This window comes from Aphelocoma coerulescens, chromosome 3, assembly GCF_041296385.1.
Source record: "Aphelocoma coerulescens isolate FSJ_1873_10779 chromosome 3, UR_Acoe_1.0, whole genome shotgun sequence".
NCBI classification, from domain to species: Eukaryota; Metazoa; Chordata; class Aves; order Passeriformes; family Corvidae; genus Aphelocoma; species Aphelocoma coerulescens.
In genome coordinates, this window is record NC_091016.1 from 93368597 (window position 1) to 93386861 (window position 18265).

Here is an 18265-nt window from a genome sequence, read left to right on the forward strand (position 1 = left end):
TGAGCTTCATAAGCATCAACATTTCCCTACCATTATTCATTGTGTAGGATATTTATAATCATTGGTCATAGCGCTTAGATTACTGTAAGTAAATATATTAGCCTCCCAACGCTTAGGTTGAGATATATATATGATACTAGTATTGCAAACCACAAATGCAGTATTTCAATTTCTATAAAGCGATAGTAACCCATAAACAAAAACTGTAATGAAGAGTATTTTAAATAACCCATAATTTATATGTACCTGTAAGAAGATGTACCACCCAGGGTAAGTGCAAAGAGATAGCTTTATTGTCATCATTTGCTTGTCTTAGCCCATGAAGATGTTCTTGATGCTTTTACACTCCAGGTGGACCATCTGCAGGACATTAGCAAGACATAATACTATGGGAAGTGTTAATGTGTAAGGTACCACAGAACTGCTTTGGAACAATGTAATGGCTTTCTGATAGAGATCTCCTTGGTTTAAGCAATAACCACCACTTCTCCTTAGATGAAGTCAGAAACTGGCAGCCTATATTTCAGAGGTAAAAGTTTGTGGATGCCTTTCTTCAGCAGAGGTTAGGATTAGTTTGCTGGAGATCAACCATCAGTGATTGTCTGAGGCATGCCTACTTCTTAACTGGACCTTCTGGTGCAATAATTACTATTCTGTTTGTAACAATGACGTAGTTTTTGAATAAGCTGTTTTCTCATTTATCCAAACACTAAATATTAGCAATGAGATATCAGTGCTGTAAGGTAAATTAGCCCGGCACCATGGGATAAATTAACACTAGAATACTACTGCTAAGAAAGCGAAGAACCATCAGTCAGCAGGGGAGGAACTCTTGCTCAATTTTATATTGATCACTAGTACCAAATCTTGAAAGAAGTAATTCGGTCCTATAAAAATATAATATAAAAATATGGAAGTAGAGGTAATTCATTCAAGTTTCAGACAGAACTGGTTCAATGCAACAACTCTTTCTATGGTGGGAGCAAGGAGTCAGTAGACCCCAAACTGGGAGGGCAAAGAAAACAAGAATGAGAATACATGAGAGAGGACCAAGAGATCCAAATAAAGCTTTTAAGTCTTTCATCAGGACCAGTTAGTGAATGTTTTGGAGAACTGGATGATTTATTTGGGCAAATAAAGATGAAGTCAGAAAATTAGTACTTGGTCTTAGTCTATGTTTTAGGAGACAGCTGCATAATACAGATAATACTGACTGATGTTTGTAAAATGTGTGGATGGAGTCAGGTATTATTAAGAAGAAAATATCTCACATATATGTAATCTCAAAATACTTGTCCTTAGAAGAATTCTCCTATTAATTCTATTATAGAAATAAGTGTCTGTTACAGCTAGCTGGCCCCTGAGAAGTCATTCTTTGAACTATTCACAGCTTCTAATGCCCTAAAATTCTCCTAAAAATTAAGAAATACAGTTAGCCTCACTTAAAGAAACAAAAGCACAGACAGGATTAATCTTCCATGTTTTTAGGTGAATGTAGAACTATAGTCTACATCTAAGCAAGAGCTCTGTCATTCTTTTATGTTTAATGGAGAGAAATAAGCACTTATAAGGTATGAGTCATTTGAGATATATTTAGCCATCTATTTTAGAATGAGACTAATTGCTTCCTTAAATCTCCTGTTTCTTTTCATTTACTATAAAGGATATTGAGATGTCTAGCTCAGATGTAGATTTCTGTAGTGTAGGAGTCCCTATTTGAATAGATGAATTGTATCCTGACAGACTTAGCAGAAAATACAGGCTGGCTATCTGAGTACCTGAATCACACATAAATCCCTACTCTTAAAGAAGAAAATACTGCATAATGTTAGATTTCTGTGCCCTCTGTAATTGTCTCAAGATTAATTTATTTTTTTATTCCTTTCCTCACTGATTTTTCTGGGCAGCTTTAGGAATGAGGCCTACTGCCATGAAATATGCCATGAGATATATGAAGGGATTACAGTGGTGGGCGTGATGGCCTTCTGCTGGGTTAATAGGTTATCCAGCTGAGGCCTAATGACCCTTATCACTGCAATGGAAGAGAGAGGGATACTATTAACCTGTCACAGATACACTCTTGGGCAAGACTCACACCCTTTGTAATCTCTTTTTGTAACTATTTTACGTGTGAATAGTCTTCCCCTCCCTTCCCATCTATGATGGCAGTGACAGGATATTTGACTACAGTCTCACCTCCACTTCTCCCAGAAGTGAATTGGCATTTGAAATCCTCCATGCCAGAGGATGAAAATGTGATCACCTTGCAGACAAGTTGATGGGCTTGCTCCTCTCTCTTCCCCAAAGCAGTGATGCCTCTTTGTTAAAATTTGCACTTCTGACTGTGTGGGAGTATACTCCTGAGCACTTTTACATAGCGCAATACACTTATATTTTGTAGATCTAATAAATCTGTCACCAGGAATATTGGTTATAATAATAAATTAAGCTTAGCTACACCCAAACACCTTCAATCTTCCAGGACTAGCTGGAAATCAAGGGGATTTATTTTCTGCCATATTTCTGTACTCTTAATGCAACAACAGGTTGTCCCCTAAGGCTTTTAGAACCTGATTAATGTTCAGAATATGCCTAAATGTCAGGCTGTGATTAGACCGAATCTTTCTGTGCCGGTGCTGAAAGCTGATTCAACCTCACACTGCAAGTGTTCTGTGCCAGCTGAGAGAGTGCCTCCAGGGCCTGGCTTGGCCAGATAACTGTGCCACTGAGCAGCCTGGTTAACCCTGGCATGGCGTGACCTTTACTGCGCTCACCCATCTCTTGATCAGCACAGAACACAGGCAGAGGGGGCCCATCCAAAATAACCATGTAGGCAGAGCTGCAGGACACTTCCATCTGTCTTTTTGCAGAGCAGCTGCACAGTCTGCTGCTCACCTGATTAGGATTATGACTGTGTAATAGGGTAGATCACTGCATGTAAAATAGAGAAGGTAGACTGATGCCTTGGAATTGGTAAATTTTTAAAGCTGTTCATTCTTTCCCCTGTGTGAGCAGGATTGAATATGCAACTCTAAAGAGCATCTGGCTTTCTTTATAGGAAGAACCAAAATTTGATATTACACTGATGTGAGTAACAAGGACTAATGAGCTATTTTTAAACTTGCAATCAGACTAATTAAGATTAGGAGATGTCCTATAGTGGGCAAAGATATTATGTAGAGTTGTTGGAGTATAATAAGACTGAAATTCTCCACTGAGAATTGGCTTTTACAAAAATGATGTGTTAATCTCCTCAGGAATTTCAAGTGACAACTACACCTCATGCAGTCTGCATCTATAATCATTGCATCCACAGTATCATTCTCCTTTTTTATTAGCTTCGTCACTTTCTGCAGAAACAGCTATATGACATTTCCCTTAACTGTTATCTCCTGAGAACAGGGAACTTAGACCAAATTCTTTCTTATCCTGCCTCATATAGATATCATTTTACTTGTGGAAACAGCATCTTTAATGAATTTCAGTTAGGACTTCTCTCTTTTGTCGTCTCTGGAATGAAAATTTTTAAATTCATGAAAATGTGTTGTTATGGCAATGTTTTATAATGCTGACCTATGTATATGAAGAATAAAAATACAAAATTTTAGGCAAACATGAAAATTTATGGTCTACTTGTCTGTGCTTCAGAGTGAAGTGGAAGACTGTCCTTCCACAAGACGTTCACAAAGTAAATTAAAGGATTATGTTTGTTTGAGTTTTCATTCCCATGTAAAGTTGAAACTGAAGAATGACCCTTCAAGTTTTTGAGGGAGTGTTCTAATTAGTGAGCTGAAGAACAGCTCCTAAATATGTCAATAGTTAGGCAGTCTTGGCTTTCTAAACTATGTACGTACAGTAATAAAAGAGCAAAGCTCCTTAAAATTTACTTTGTCACATTTTCAAATCATGCCTTTAGAACTATAGTTTTAGGCAGATGAATTGCAGCTGAAAACATTTCTTTTTTAAGAAGCTAGTCTCGTCCAGATTGTCCCAGTAACATACAACAAAAATCGCCCATCTTGACAGTCTTAAAAATAGGCTAAACTAACCATGAAAGTATGTATGAACATTACACTCTTCAGAAGAATTTACAAATTCTGTAAAATACCCTGTCATACCAATGAACTCTGTGACACAAGGGACCACAGTATTAGGATATAAGTACCTAAATTGGTGTAAGGCATCAGGAGGTAAAGATCTGTTTGGTGACAACCCTCTTCTATGCCTGGCATTTAAAGGATGTGTTATAATGCACTTTTAGCAGGCTGTATTTAGTCGTGCTGCATTTTCACAATAGCATCAAGAAGCTTTGAGATAGCCAGATAACTTTGATTCGAATTTCACCTACTGAACTCCTAATTAAAATTTTAGTGGGAGGACTCCAGATTTTATTAATCTAGCACATTCTGTTAGTCTGCCACAAGGGGGCAGATTCGTGCTGTTGAACTCTATGACTTTTTTTCCCCAGCAGTCAGCGACTACAAGAGAATGTTCAGACTCATCACCTGGGAAATCTTAAAATACGCTGTGGTCTACAGTTTGATTTCCTCATCAATATTGCATGATAAGGGATTTATTTAAATTTTTCAGTTACAAAATGAATGCTCATTCAGGGGGATTGTATTTGTAACTTTTTAATGCAAGAAATGAAATTAAACAATATGTTGTTGTGGATTTTCCATTCTACTCACTACTCAGACACTGTTCAGTTGACCACTGCAAATTATTAGCTATTGGACTTTTATAACTTAAAAAGACAAGTGAGAAAAATTTAATTAATTAAAGCTTGTTTTCAAAACTTTTAACTCACAGTTTCTGGTAATCGTGTTCATACAATGTAGTATCCTTTAAAAATAAAATTTATTTATGAAGATAAATTAAACCAGTAGAAATTTAGTTCCATAAATAAACCTGTTTCTTAAAAAAATCATATCTTTATTGTCTCTTTTAACCTTGTTATGGAATTCAAAGTAACACCATCCAAAATTATTTATGTTACAATTAGACCTCACTATGGTACCTATTACTGAAAAAGGAATAGTGCTCCAGCTTACAGATTTGTCAAGATAAGTCTGTGCTCAAGACCTTAAACACTTAGTACATGCTAGTGTCTTAGTGAAACGAGCTGTTAAAGGACCCCCAAATTTTGACCTAGAGAATAAACAACAAAATTTTGCTTTGTGTACCAGAGAAAACCAATAATAATTCCATTGAATTAATTGCATGCTGTAAAGAGAAAAAAATACATATATTTCTGTTAAAATTCTGTTGTAGCATTAGACTATTTTTGTTCTGAGAAATTTTAGACTGAACTTGCACTGTAGTACTTTGTTTGAGCAAGCATTTTTAGAACATATTTGTGTTCAAAAGTGTACCTCATTTTGAATACCTATGATTCTAGGAAAATAAGTATATAAGTAATAAATCAATAAATCAAGGAGTTGCTAAAAGGATATAGATAAAAAACATTTTCCACTTCTAACCACATGTAAATGAATTGCTACCACTGACGCCTGCTGAAAAGAAAATAAACAATACATGATGAATTAAAGTACATATAACTGCACTTCAGGGATGAATTTCACCAAAATACTCTGTCTTCTAGACCTCAATATGGAGGTTAGTCTCTACAGACAGAATCTTCTATCTGCAAAGCTCTTAACAAGCAGGTATAGTTTTAAGCACTTGCCTCTTAAGCATGTGCAAAATGAGATCATTTAGAAGGTTATAGTTTGATAATAAATAGTGGCTTTACATTGTAAAAGCAACCCATCTTCAGAAGTATCAGGTCTCCTATGTAAGACAAGATGGAAAAAAAAAAGAATCTTATTTTTAGCGGAGTTGCAATTAATCTTTTCAAGACAATGGCAGGATTTTTTTTTTCCCCTGAAATAAAACTTCTCGAACCAAATAAAAATAACCTGAGTCTGAAACTGAGATCACTAGTAGAAAACGTCAGCTCAGATGTTTCGGTATGAGAAAGTATAGGAAATACAATCTAGCTGGTAATTTCACATTCTATATGTGTGTGTGTGTGTAAAATATATAGATGTAGTGATAAAAACTCTGTCAAAGGTAATGGCATTTGATTAAAACACTTGACATATTAAACTCTGCTGACAAATTCAAACACAAATTATTTAAATGGGATTATATATCTTCGTATGTATAAATGCACATCTTCAAATGTATGGGTTTGGTACAAATGAGTGAATGCCATAGACCTCTTTTCTCAGTCTGCCGGTCATATGTATGTGGGATGAAGTACAGAGTGGTGATTGTTCTAAGATCAAGTGAAAGGCATTACAAAGCCTTGTTGTTGAAATTTATGCTTTATTTTTAAAAGAGCAAGTTGTCAACTTGCCTTTGCCTTTTTCTTCTTAAGAACAGCATTATTTACCTTCCATAATTATGTATACTTCTTGTATTTTTAAGAGCCCCGTAGTAATAGTTAATGAGAGAAACAGAAATGTATTTACTATGCCAAATATTTATTCCATGCTACCATTACTCCTTGTAAATCTGGTGTGTACTGACCTTATTAATTGTGTCCAGGACATTATGTAAGGGGAAAATATGCATAATGTTGTTGTGGACAGTACATCCCACACTTAAACAGAATCAAAGTACTCTTTAAGACATTTTCTACAATCTAACCAGAGATACAGACCAGATGGCAAACATTCAGCACACTGTGTTTGCAAATTTCAGTGTGCCCTTTAAAATCTTTCTGGATGCTGATGGGCTTTTTACTTTCTATACACTTTAAAACATCATTCAGGATGTGTATCTGATCTTTTCTCTTTGATTTTGCTTTTAGTAACAAAGTAGAATGACCAGAAACTTTTGGAAAACGGTGACAAAGGTCATGGTAAGAAAGTGGGTTTTTGAAATTCAGTTTTATATTATAGTATTCGTAGAATTAAAATGTTGGAAAATTAATTTTGAATCTTAATTCAGTGGAAAAATGGAATCTACTGATTAATAGCTTTTCAAATATTGACCTCATATCAAACACAGTATGAAAGAAGACCTGATGTCATTTATAATGTTGTTAAAGGTTATATTGTTTGACTTGGATTTTTTGACAATATATATACTTATATATACATATGCATATATGTAAGGTGCATGAGAGTAAGACATTTAGTAAATTTATGGCAGTTAGAGAAAATAATTTCACTTCTGATTTTTAGGAAGGTCCTTTTATCACTGTTTGACAGATTTTGTGGCAAAAGATTATACATCTCTACAAGAAGGCACAGAGCACACAACTGAATGGGATCTGAATTGATTTGATTTGATTTTGTTTTGTTTCTCTTTCTCAAGAACTATTTTCATATTTTGAATTACGGTTCCTCTATGTTCCCCATCCTGGGAACTGTAATGTGTGTTAAATGCAAGTTTAGCGGTTTAAAGTAAACAAAGACTGAAGCCCTCTGGTACCACTAGATGTCATCCTGTAGTCATTGAGGATGTATGGAAAGGGGCAGCTTACTACTAACTCATACAGGTTGCGTGAAAATTGGTAGAAAATTGAAAATGGATGCACCACAACAAATACTTTCGGTTTCAAGTAGTAATAAAAACATCTCATACAACTTTTAAAGGTATCAGTGTAAGGCCAGGACATAAGATGTATGTGAATATTGTTTTTGTAACAGCATACATGTAATTGCTAGTTTATTAACTCAGACTAGCAGTAAATGCACACTTAAAATGATCTCTGGGAAATTTAATAATATTAAAAATGGGGACAGACTACAAAGGCATTGTGACTGCAATGTAGTCATACAGTCTAAGGTTTCTTCTGCAGTGCCACCATTTGTATCCAATCTTGATTACTGCTGCAGATGGGTTTCACTTAAAACCCTGGAGATTAATAACTCCAAAGTCTGATGATGTTCAACACTCATTTCCAGTTAGTAATTTTGCAAATGTTCCCCATGTTTAGAATGAGACTAACTCCTGGAACCAATTATACATAACCTTTACTGTGCTTGAAATCCAGTATCAGATCCAAAATTTGCTGCCTCAGTGTATCTCTACCAAGAGTACTGCAGCCCCTGGGGCTTTTTTTGACAAAGCCCATTCAGTTTGCTATTTGCTACGATGGCTTTGTAATGAGAGAAAATATCCATGAGAAGCTGCTTTTCCAGTGCTTCAGTTCTGCAGACAATGCCCAAAGGCTCGTCTTGTTAGTAATGGCCCCAATTCAGACCACTTCTCTACAGGCATAGAGCTCTTGCTGATTCACCTTTGTAAATTAAAGCAAATTTAGTTTTTTAATTTCTCTAATGAATTTTGATAAAAATTCAAATTTCACTTATCTGTGAGTCTTGTTTAGACCTGTTTTTAGTTAAGTTCATTTAAAAAATTCTTATTTCTTACTTTCATTAAATTTCCTGTTGGTAATGGTACCAGCAGGGAGTGGAGAGTCTTCAGATCTGTTCTTGGTGGAAAATCTCAATTTGTGGCACTAGTCTCTTTGAGATCCAGGAGACTGTCAAAGTGTGTGGGCAGCTTTTTTAGTGAATGCCTGAGTAGTCAAACCCATCACTACAGGAAGAAGCTTTCTATCATGTGTGCTTTTAATATTTATCATTAGAATATGTGAGCAGAAGATATGAAAATATATGTAATTTTGAGTTTAATTATGTTCAGGATTAGCCTAATAAATTTTTATTCAAATACAGGTATAATAAATGTAGTTTGTTATTTCACCACTCACACTCACTTCCTCTGCACTAGATAGTATAATAGAATAAACTTAATATATTATATAATATACTGGGGACATATATATATATACACACACAAGTGTATTTCATATAGCCTTTCATATGTAAGTCTGTCTGCTACCACTTTAGGTCTGTCTGAAGTAGTTTCCTTTTCCTTTCTTTCTTTCTTTCTTTCTTTCTTTCTTTCTTTCTTTCTTTCTTTCGGGTTGGTTTGTTTGTTTGTTTGTTTGTTTGGGGGGTTTTTTGCATACACGGAGTATGATGTATGATGATTCTTTATAAAGATCCAATATAAATAAGGCTTGAATCAGAGTCATTAAACTTTCCTGAGATAACGAGGATGCTTCCAAGAGGTTTTGGTATTTTGTGCTATGCCCTTTCTTGTTTATGCTGGCTTCAGCTGATATAAGCATGACCACAGAGAGAGTTTACATCAGGCTCAAGTTTAAGTAGAAAAGATGGGTTGAAACTTGGAGAAAAACATTTATCAGCTTAGCTAAGTACGTCTCTGTTGACCTAGTCAGTAGGTCTCAGTAGTCTTCACTGTCTGTGTCATGATTTTCTGGCTAGACAGAAAAGCTGAAGAAACAGTGAAAAACACAAGGCTGCTTAATGTAATAAAAATGGAGAACAGAAAATTAGCTGTCTAAAATAGCTGTTTGAATGAGTACTTCGGGTCTGTGAAGGAGTTGGAGATACCTGGAGAGAGGAGACAGACACCTGGGATGCCAGAGCAACAAGTTAAGATGGGAAGGGTGAGAGTCGTATAACCTATTTTCATATGTCATGGGCACCTGATTTAACCTCAGCATCTTATGATCAGTGGAGAGAACTAAACACTTCTGGGGAGTAATTTCACCAACTGTATTAGCAAGAGAGAGCTATGCTTTAGAAGTGCTTGTTTCTCTCAATAGCACAGGGAGACTGGGTAAATAACTCAAAAGCATATTAGTACAACTTGAATCCTAACGTGACCATAATGTACATGACCTGTGTTATGGATATCATAATATAGTGATGGGGCTCTCACTTGCAGCTCAAATCAAAGTGGGGGGGAAAGAGCTTCCTTAGCCCTCCTTCCTGTAGAAATTCCTCAAGCTTTGCTTGCAAAACATTTTAAAACTGATTGGTGTTTGGACCAAATCAATAAATCAGTCAGGGAGTTTTTAGCTGCTTTATGGATATCTCTCTACATCTGCAACTATGTAATATACAGTTATCTCAACCCCATTACAGTTGTGTTTTCCTTCCATTTAATGTAAAGTTCATTGGCTGAAGCCCAAAGTTACGAACAGTTCCATGAAGTTTTGTTAGATGAGAGTATCTAATCTGAAGTGTTTTCAGGTATCAGATTTATTACAGATGCACTCCTTGTATGAAGGGCAGTTGTGGGGTTTCTTTTTCTGAACAGTATTAAGTATTTCTATGTAACCACTATGAGCATCTGTCCTGGGGTGAAGTGGAAGATAAGATAAAGGAGAATCACCAGGACAGTGTCATGAACTAGTCTCAGAGCTATGGGATAGAGTTTAAGCAACATTTTCATATTATAATACACTGAAAAGTTGCAATATGAAGTTTGTTAAATTGATGGAGCTAGACAAGTAACAAAAGTTAACCAAGGAAGTGCCATGCTGTTTTTTTAACAAATAGTACATTGCTGCTTTAACATGAAGTGTATCTCTGTGGCTCCATTTTTTGCAAAGGACAGGCAAAGGCTGACCTCATTTTATTGGTAGCTGGTAACAGAAGACAAACCTGTTTATGTTCCACAGGAGGATTAATGTCATGATTGTGGTGAAGTCAAAGAAGAGGAATTTGGGAGGGTTTGCTCATTAGTGATCTTTCTGGGCAACATTTCAGTGCTCCTTCTTTTCCTTCTATATGCTTCATCTCATCTATTTTAATTTTATTCAGACAGTATAGAAAACAAAAATTTGTCTTTGTTTCTGAAGTTGTTCTTCATAAATATGGTTTGCTATGCCTGTGCTTATGTCATTGTTACAAGGAAGTTTTTTAATATTTATGAAATTCTAATTTGTGAAGGGAAGGTTGTTGAAGAATTGTTAAAAATATGTCAAACTTATTCTTCTGACTTCTCTTGAACTTATTTATTCATTGAATAAACCTGAGGTGAGATCTGGGACCTCAGAAATATTTACATAAAAGAATAGAGAGATATTGATATTCAGTTCTATAAATGGGTTTGGAGTTTATATGAACCACTTATTTTTTGACTAGATTTTGTCATTTGTGGATTCTCTCAAAAGTACAGATCAAAGTATTTGTGGAGTAACCTATTTTTCCATATATTCTTGTCATGTATCCAGGAAAAAAATCCGGGATAGAATAAAAGGATATGCACTAGCTAGGATTAAATAAAAAAGCAGGTAAGCAGTGATAACAAAAAAAGAGTGACTAAACAGTCAGATGGTATTTTCTAAAGTCCCTCCAGCTTCTGTCCATGACCTGAAGACAGTAGTGGAAGAACTTCTTCCCACAGTCTCCCTGTAAATAAATGTTCTACTGGTTTTGATGGAGAGAGATCTCAAAGTAAGGGGATACTGCTCCTCACTGGGAAGCTAATCCCTTTTTCTTTTGGATGAGGTGTTTTCCTAGAGGTGGCTAGTTTTGTCTATGTCCTTGGCAGCACAGTGGAGGCTTTCTCTGGGCACTCAAGTGCTACTTGTAACTTCAAACTCTGGCCATCCTTTGCCTTGCCTTTCTAGTTTACTACAATCAACCGCTGGTAACTCCCTTATATTTGGGAGGAAAAATGTGTAGTGGGGAGCTGGTGAGGAGCTTTCGACCATCCTAATAAAACTTCTCACGTGTAAATCTCATTCTACACCTATCTCAGTTCTACCTCTGATGATTTGAGATGATTTGTGATCAGTAATCTGATTGACCAGGAGTACTGCATAGATTACGAACTGCATTCAAGTGCAGTGTTTGTCCAGGTTTTCTTTGTCCCATCAGCTTTAGGTCTTCCCAGGGTATGAAAGGCCTGTGATGTGCTGCTGTGCCCACTTACTGCTACTCTGACTGAGTGCTGCTGCCTGGAGCACTTCATTATCCCTACAACCTACCCCAAAAATACAGATCAGCAAATGCAAAATGGTTCTTGTCCGTATTTTTTTTTCTATGTTTTTATGTACTCCCTGAAGGAATGTAGAGAATATTTCCTTTGTAGTTTGAGCACAGTGATTTGGCTGATCCTATGAGTGGCAAGATATACAATGCTTATATGTGTGGAATCAGATGGAAAGCAAGCACTCTGGCTGCCCTTCACCTTTAGTGTACGTAGAGGTGGGCTGCCCATTCCTTTCAGTTGCTTTCTTCCAGAAAGAAAATGTTTTGAAGAAAAAAATATTTGTACAATATTTTGGCCTGTTGGAGATGAATGGTCCCTTCATATAGGTTTCAGCTTCTTGAGTTAAAGTGTTTTCCTCAGGCCTGAGTAAACCTAAAGCCTTTATAGTAATCAGTGTTCACAGGAAGCTACTTCCTAAAATGTAATGGTTAACTGGCTTCTATTATCAGTAAAAGAAGCTAGTTAAAATCCCTTACTAATGTACTGTATTATTTCTCACCATATTTCTCTTCTGACATTTCAATAATCCACAATCATGCCTTTTGCTTTAATGATTGTTGAAGTTTATTTAGAAGTTTGAAGATAAATTGCTTTGTTATGTGTCTTCATATATCTGTATGAAAAAATATCAAATCCCCTTGTTTTGCAGCTCAAATTCTATCTTGGTGGCCATCTCTTGCTCTATGTGACACCCCCTATTTTTGTTGTGAATGGTAGAAGTAAACCTGAATGCAGGTAAAGGCTTGAAACTCACACTACTATAAAAAAGTGTTAATCTTGAGTTTGGAGAGACTTACATTTATCTGTGTGTGTCAGCTGGCAGTGTAAGCCAAACCAATCGCACAAAACAGTTGTTTATGTCTAGTTAGGTTCTTAGACTGCCCTCACCACTGAAACATCTGTACTCCTGCTAAAATATATTAGGTACACTAAACTGCCCATCCCACGTTTTCACTTGTTTCTTTTTGTGTTTGCATCAGGACATTTTTCTGTTTCCTTCCTTCTCCTGGTTAGATTATTTATTTGTCTGTATCTGAAGAGCTTTTTTTCCTCTTTTTTGTCAGCCTATTGCTTAATAGAGAAGTTGCAACTCCTACTAATATTAGCAGTGAAGGACTTCTGCATCAAATTTTGCTCCTTGTTAGACTAGCAAGCAATTCTTCTGGGTTGTTTTTGTTTTTTGTTTTTTGTTTTTGTCTTATAGACCACTACAGCCATATGTGACAAGCCAGCCCTGTCTTTCAGCTACAGAAGTATTAATATTTTCTTCAGGTACTCAGGTTCTGCTTCAGTACTTTGTTACCCTCTGTTTAGAATGATTTATTTTACTTGTTCTGCAATGTTTTATTGATTTGTCTTGCTTAAAATGGTTATATTGTTCTATTCTGTTTAATTCCCAACTATGTCACTATGATCTGGAGACTAATAGGTTTTTTTATCTATTAGTTGTTTTCTGAAGGGTAAACTGTCCCTAAAAGAGTTTTAGTTATGATGCCTTGGAAATTTGTTATTTTCTGCAAATTTTTTTATACCCCAACCTATATAGATGCAGCACTAATAAAAAGCAAGCAATGCAGAAGCATTTGGTGGATGATCTGGAGGCCATCCTTCTGAAAGAAATGTAGAAGAATAGTTTGAGATGCCTAAGTGTATTCTTCAGTTTCTAGAAGGATTTACTTAGACCTCAGGGAGAAAGAAAATCTGCTTAATATGAAAGAATTGTGGGAAAAACATGACAAAATAAAGTAAGCCTCAATTTTTAGCAGTATATATGTGGGAGGGAAGCACAAAATACTCAAAAATCTTGGCCTCCCACATTCTGTAAAGGAGGAATGTGGGGGTAATATTTGCCAAAAAGAGATCTGGTTTTGGTTAAAGAAATCTTAGACCTAATGTGGATTCTAGGGATTATCCAACAGAAGTAGCATAAAGTGCATCAGCTTTGAATATTAATTGAATTGTATGTTTTCTCAGTATCACTGAAATGTGTAGTTCAAGAGATTCTTTGGACTTCTCTTAGGTAGTTAAACTCAGGCTTCTGAAGTTAAACTTCTGAAATTTTGGGGAAAAAACCCCAAAGAATTATCTGGTTATTTCACTTTCTTGTGAAGCCTAAATTTTATTTACTTCTTAAAAATGTGTTGCATGAAATAGCACATGAGAAATACTACTGAACACGTTCATGAAAAAACCTAGATCATTACTCTGGGAAAAATATAAGATGTGGAATTGTGCTGCAGACTAGATTCTTCTCAGATTACTTTTACTGTCCTAAAATGAGTGTTCAGTCATCTTCTCTCAATGATTGATGCTGATTAGCTACAGAGGAAGCAAAACCAACCAGCTCAGACTGTATACCTAACTTCATGTCTGATTTAGGGGAGACAAATCTGCTCTGAGGTATTGTTCATTTACTGTGCTGACTCCGTCTTTGGAGATACTCAGGAGCTGTCTCTAGACATGGTGCTGGGCAGCCTGCTCTAGGTCACCTTGTTTGAGCAGAAGGATTGGATAAGATGACCTCCAGAGGTTCTTCTGAATCTCAGCTGTTGTCTGATTCTGTGACACCCATTAAAAAAAAGACATTGTAAGTAGAAAGTAGCAATATGTTAATTTGTAAAGAGAAAGGTGACCTAATAAAATGAATAACGTGATGTAGTTTTCCTACAAATTTCTTTAGGCAGTACTATCTCTGGCTTTCTCTGTTAAGCAATCTTCGGGCTGTTGTTATGCTTTTGATTACTGGAAGTGGGGATCCTCAGGAACTAACTGAATATAGGTCTGCTTAAATTAGTCAGGTAATGAAAAGGAAGGAAACTTATGTGGCTGTCAGTGGTGACTGATGCTTAGCTTTAACTCAGTGAGCACCTCGTTCTGTTGAGGTTGCTCCTACCCTGAAAGGCAGTACTTTAGAGGATGAGGAGTGTTTAAGGTGCTTTCTTAGTTTGTTTCCCTTTCCTTTTTTAGGAAGAGATGCCTTATGAGGAAGCTTTCTGCAGTGCTCTTGCTATTGTAGGTTCAGTTTCCTCTGTATCCCTTCTCTTGATTTCTGCATTGTGCAGTAAAACATTTCCCTGTTGCCTATGGATTCCCTGTCTCATCTCCCGTCACTATTTTTGTTTCTCTAAAAAAATTGCATTCTACTTACGAGGACTAAGGAGTCTCAGGTAGTTCTTTTAACTTAGAGGGGTTTTCATCTAAATAATTTGTGTTAGTAGAAAGGCGTTGGACACCAGTTTGTACTGAGATTAACAGACATCCACTGCAGGTTTTGGTTCAGATGGATTTCCTAAGAAGTTGCATAGGCTCTGCATACAAAAGGAAAGGCTTTAGATTTGTTAGTTTGCTCTTTGGCACTATGAACATACGGTTTAAGTAAGTCACATATGATGGGTGATGTTCCAGTATGGTGCTTTGTAGTCAGACTGAAGGTGGCAGATTTTATCTTCAGTCCAAACATGCTGTAGTTCAAACTTTTTCTGTAATTCCAACTGCTGACTTACTGGTAATAGCAGGAGTAGCATTTGGAGATTTTTTTCACAGAGAATGTTTTCCAACAGATATGATTTAAAAATAGAAATCCTTCTGCTGCTTCCAAAACCAAACCAAACCAAAAGTATTTTTATAATTTTAGTGCCAAAATATACAAAAAGTTTGTATGCTAGTATGGGCAAAACTGACTCTAAAGCAATAAAACCGTTTTTTCCCCCCAAATTTCCTGTTTCCACCTGCACTTGTTACTATAAATATTTCTTATCTATATTATTCTGCCCTTTCAACAGTCAATAAAAAAGCAAAACGAATCTCTCCTAACACTACCCAGTAAGCTCTGTGCTTAGAGAATGGTTCTAAACATCACTGCTTAAAAACAAGTCCTTTTTAGGTACTTTTATCTATCACTGGCAAGCAATGTCTTTTCAGATGCAAGTGACTGGAACACCAATTTAACTGAGCCCTCTTCAGTATTGTTCACCACATCTTAAATAATGGAAAGTAGAAAGCAGATTCCTCTTCTCCACATCTGTGAAAGTAAAACCAGAAAATGTAAATTATGTCAAATAAGCTGTTTTGCATATATCCTCTTTTTCTTTACATTGAAAATGGCATGTGTTTGATACTTCATGGAGATTAAAATCTTGAATTTCAAAACTCTGCCTCTGACCCCTTGTGGAGATGTTCCTCAAGCACAGATTTGTGTCTGAATCTAAACACCTTATCCCTTCTCTCTTTTTCTCCTGTGCAGTTGCACACAAATTATTCATACCAATGCTGTGACTGTCTCTGAGATGTGTATGTGTACAGTTTGGTCATGGGACTGGAAAGGCTCTTCATGAAAAAGTTAGTTGGACTGTAACTTACATCTGGAATACATATATGGTTTATTTCTGGGGCATCTTGTCCTGAGGCTTCCAGGGAGACAAAACTGGGAAAGACCGCTTCTTCCTAGCCTGGTTGTTCCCCGATGGAGGACTCCAGGCAGGTACCTACCTTTAAACTATTGGGATGCTTATATATGTTTTAGCCACTTCTTTCTCCTCAGCAGTTCAAGTCCTACAGATCCACGGATAAGGTAATAAGGAGTTTAGGCTCATGTCAGTAAAATCTGCAGAAGCACTAATGATGTGAGTGTTGGCTTACAATGTCTTAATTGCAGTAAGGTGTAACCAGTCTGAACTTGTACTGAACCAGGGAAATGGCACTGGGGGGATGACAGAAGCCAGTGTCTTATAGGAAATACAGCTGCAATCTGGGCATGTGCAGTGGAGGAATCCTCCCCCTAGCCCACAGAAAACCAAACCAAACACGGGAGCAAGGGACGGTGCAGAATTGGATGAAGAGAGTAGAACTCCCTCTCCCCGTCCTCTCCCATCGCCCACCATGAGTTAACCCTGACGCAGAGATAGGTGGCACTGTGTTCTTGGGGATGGCAGACCAGGGCTTCACATCCAGTAGGGCTTGACGCTGTTTCCAAGGACAGAGCTACCCTTCTTGGGGAGCTAGCCCTTAGGCAGGTGTTCTGTTTTGTTTGGAGAAAATATTTTTTGCTTCTAGTTTACATGTTTAATGTTCTTAGTTTACAAAGACTGCCGTGTTTCACCTCAGAGTGCTTCATTTCACTTGAAAATTATTAATTTGTATGGGGCGGGGGGAACCTGGTAAAGATATGTTCTCTGCAGGGTTGTTAATAGCCACAGGAACTTATTTAGAATTGAGAAAATTGAGAGAGGTTGAAGGCCAGTGACTAACCATCTCATGGTCTAGGAACTGAAGTCAGCCATAATCAAACTGAAAATAGATTGCAAAGGCTGGGTTTGCTTGAAACAGCAAGTGTGATTTACTCTTGGACTGCATTTATACTTTGTTGTGGCAAATTATCCATGTTTAATTTATATAATCTTTCTCAAAAATGTGCTTTAATTCACTGCAACTTGCTGTTTTGCATGAGGAAAATTCCACAATCTTTCCTGTGTTGGAGGCTGTATTAGATTATGAAAACAGTTTATTCTGGCCTTAAAGCAAATAATCTGTTTTCATCTTAGTTTTTGAGCAAGTTGCATACCACTCCTGGGGTTCAGCAGCGAAGCTAATAAGGTGATTTACTCCATTTCCAGAGGTCTGATTTGGCACTTTCCTACAGACTTGTGCTTGCTACTGTCTCCATTTGACCCAACTATAGTGAGAGCCATGTTCTGGGGCTTTGGATTCAGAACTGTCCAAACGTGATTCTAAAGTTATCATTGTTTTTTCTGTCACATTTTTTTTTAGATACATATGTGCCTGCCTAAGTCCAATGGGCCTGCTGATGTTCTTGATGTGGCTGTATAACTAACTTCCCCATATTTGATCTGCACCTCACGTCATTTGAAGAAATGAGATGCCAATATTTTTCTTTGTACAATGGAAAAATAAGAAATATAAAATAACTGAAATGGACATGCCTTTTAGTATGTTTCCTTCATTAAAATTACAACTTTAAAAAAAAGCAAAAATGTTTCTTGAAGACAATATATAGATCAAGACAGCATATGAAGAATCAAAATGAAAGACACCCTGGTTTTAGTTCACTAATAAAGCATGCAAAACTATTACAGAAAAGACTATAACATTCCAAATGTTCCTGGAGGTTTGTGACTGTGGTGGGGATATTTTGGCAGGATTATAAAATAGACAACTAAACTGAATCTATGAACTAAATGCAGAAATATCTTTCTTTCTTTGGTTATAAAAAAGCAGGTGCTGAGATGAAAATATAGTAGACCTAATATCTAAAAAGCAGTGTCAGCTTTTTTTAATAAGGTGACAATAGTAGCTGTAAAATTAAAAAAATCAATACCTATCTCTCCCAAAATACAGATTTGAGGAGGTGCAGCCAAGATCATATTAATCAAAACATGATTCAACACCCTCCCTTCCAACAAACTGTAAGGAA